This window comes from Anomaloglossus baeobatrachus, chromosome 3 (assembly GCF_048569485.1).
Source record: "Anomaloglossus baeobatrachus isolate aAnoBae1 chromosome 3, aAnoBae1.hap1, whole genome shotgun sequence".
Taxonomy (NCBI): Eukaryota; Metazoa; Chordata; class Amphibia; order Anura; family Aromobatidae; genus Anomaloglossus; species Anomaloglossus baeobatrachus.
Window position 1 is genome coordinate 6,761,791 of NC_134355.1, and position 3,295 is coordinate 6,765,085.

Genomic DNA, 3,295 nt, shown 5'->3' on the forward strand with positions numbered 1-3,295 from the left:
TCCAGACGTGCAGCAAGATCCAGCAGAGTTGTCATAAGGTGGACGGCACGTGGAACTGTGGCACTAGATTAACTGGAAGACACGTGGAACAGCGGAGCTGGAATGGCTGGGAGGCACGAGGAACAGCAGAGCTGGAATGGCTGGGAGGCACGAGGAACAGCAGAGCTGGAATGGCTGGGAGGCACGAGGAACAGCAGAGCTGGAATGGCTGGGAGGCACGTGGAACAGCAGAGCTGGAATGGCTGGGAGGCACGAGGAACAGCAGAGCTGGAATGGCTGGGAGGCACGAGGAACAGCAGAGCTGGAATGGCTGGGAGGCACGAGGAACAGCAGAGCTGGAATGGCTGGGGGGCACGAGGAACAGCAGAGCTGGAATGGCTGGGAGGCACGAGGAACAGCAGAGCTGGAATGGCTGGGAGGCACGAGGAACAGCAGAGCTGGAATGGCTGGGAGGCACGAGGAACAGCAGAGCTGGAATGGCTGGGAGGCACGAGGAACAGCAGAGCTGGAATGGCTGGGAGGCACGAGGAACAGCAGAGCTGGAATGGCTGGGAGGCACGAGGAACAGCAGAGCTGGAATGGCTGTGGGGCACGAGGAACAGCAGAGCTGGAATGGCTGGGAGGCACGAGGAACAGCAGAGCTGGAATGGCTGGGAGGCACGAGGAACAGCAGAGCTGGAATGGCTGGGAGGCACGAGGAACAGCAGAGCTGGAATGGCTGGGAGGCACGAGGAACAGCAGAGCTGGAATGGCTGGGAGGCACGTGGAACAGCAGAGCTGGAATGGCTGGGAGGCACGAGGAACAGCAGAGCTGGAATGGCTGGACGGCACATTGATCTGAAGAGCTGGAGTAGATGGACAGCACGTGGAACAGCAGAGCTGGAGTAGATGGACAGCACGTGGAACAGCAGAGCTGTAGTAGATGGACGCATGGGGAACAGCAGAGCTGGAATGGCTGGACGGCACGTGGAATAGCAGAGCTGGAGTAGATGGACAGCACATGGAACTGCAAATCTGGAGTGGATGGACAGCACATGGAACAGCAGAGCTGGAGTAGATGGACGGCACGTGGAACAGCAGAGCTGGATTCGTTCGGCTACATGTGGAACAGCAGAGCTGGAGTAGATGGACGGCACGTGGAACAGCAGAGCAGGATTCGTTCGGCTACATGTGGAACAGTAGAGCTGGAGTAGATGGACAGCACATGGAACAGCAGAGCTAGAGTAGATGGACAGCACGTGGAACAGCAGATCTGGAGTAGATGGACGGCACGTGGAATAGCAGAGCTGGAGTAGATGGACGGCACGTGGAACAGCAGAGCTGGAGTAGATGGATGGCACGTGGAACAGTAGAGCTGGAGTAGATGGACGGCACGTGGAACAGCAGAGAAGGAGTAGATGGACGGCACGTGGAACAGCAGAGCTGTAGTAGATGGACGGCACGTGGAACAGCAAAACTGGAGTAGATGGATGGCACGTGGAACAGTAGAGCTGGAGTAGATGGACAGCACGTGGAACAGCAGATCTGGTGTAGATGGATGGCACGTGGAACAGCAGAGCTGGAGTAGATGGACGGCACGTGGAACAGCAGAGCTGGAGTAGATGGACGGCACGTGGAACAGCAGATCTGGTGTAGATGGACGGCACGTGGAACAGCAGAGCTGGAGAAGATGGACGGCACGTGGAACAGCAGAGCTGGAATAGATGGACGGCACGTGGAACAGCAGAGCTGGAGTAGATGGATGGCACGTGGAACAGCAGAGCTGGAGTAGATGGACGGCACGTGGAACAGCAGAGCTGGAGTAGATGGACGGCACGTGGAACAGCAGAGCTGGAGTAGATGGATGGCACGTGGAACAGCAGAGCTGGAGTAGATGGATGGCACGTGGAACAGCAGAGCTGGAGTAGATGGATGGCACGTGGAACAGCAGAGCTGGAGTGGATGGACGGCACGTGGAACAGCAGAGCTGGAGTAGATGGACGGCACGTGGAACAGCAGAGCTGGAGTGGATGGACGGCACGTGGAACAGCAGAGCTGGATTCGTTCGGCTACATGTGGAACAATACAGATGGATTAGCCGTACAGCACGCTCAGTGTGCATACAGGCACCATAAAACAGAAGAGCTGTATATGCAGCATGTGGAATAGTAGAGAGGAGTTTGTGAGAGGGTATCCTTTAGAGGACACATAGCAGAGCTAAATTTGACAAGTGAGTGGGTAGGAGTTGTAGCATGAATATCTGGTATATTCTCCACTGTCTGAATACTCAGAGGGCCTAGCAGAGTGACATCAAAGGTTGGGAGGAAGACGCAGAGCCCGACACCGGAGCCAGGACAGACGGGTGATTGACGGGTTCTCCACACTCCAATAGAGAACGGATCTGTCAGGTACCTGATTCCTTCCAAAAGGAACGAAAAAGGTGGATCTTTCTCTTGTCGAAGCTTAAAGGGAATCTGTCACCAAGTTTTGGTCCCCTAATCTGAGAGCAGAATGATGTCGGGGCAGAGACCCTGACTCCAGCAGTGTGTCTCTTACTGGGCTGCTTGCTGTCAGTTTGATGAAAACACTCTTGTCAAAGTATTACTAGACAACTAGTAAACCTGCTGCCATCCTGGCCTCCATATTCTTGAGCTCCGTGTAACTCCTCCCCCACCACCGATTGACAGCTTTCTGCTTTCTGCCTATGCACAGTGTACAATGAAAGCTGCCAATCAGTGGTGTGGTTGGGGTTATAATGAGCTCAATATTCAAGGAAATGGTAAATCTGCAGCAGATAAAACTGTCATCAAAACTGCATCAAGAAGCTCAGTGACACATGGCTGGAATCAGGGTCTCTGCCCTGACATCATGCTGCTGGCAGATTCCCTTTATTAATGTGGAAATAATTCCCACATCTCAGTAGGAGACAGCTGCACCTCTCCGCAGTGCACAGTAATGTGTGGACCGCCTGGCATTGCTGTAACGTCAGCCCTGGGGTGGGATTGCTGGGATTACTTTGTGATCTTCTATGTATTCGGATACGATGTGACCGGTGTGTGTTGAGATCTTGCGTTGGTTTCTCTGTGGTTGTTTGTCCCATGACTGTTTATAAAGAGTGTGTTATAGAGGCAGAGTCTCCCAGAAGCAAAGATGGTCAGAAGAACAGGTCTGTGAACAACTGCTGCAAAAAATTGTGGAAGAGTTTCCTGAATATTAATATCCACCATTTACAGCACATAATATCATCAAAAGACATTCTGCAAAAACCCAAATGCACAACAGGCATGGCAGCTGGTCATTATTAGGCACTCACCGG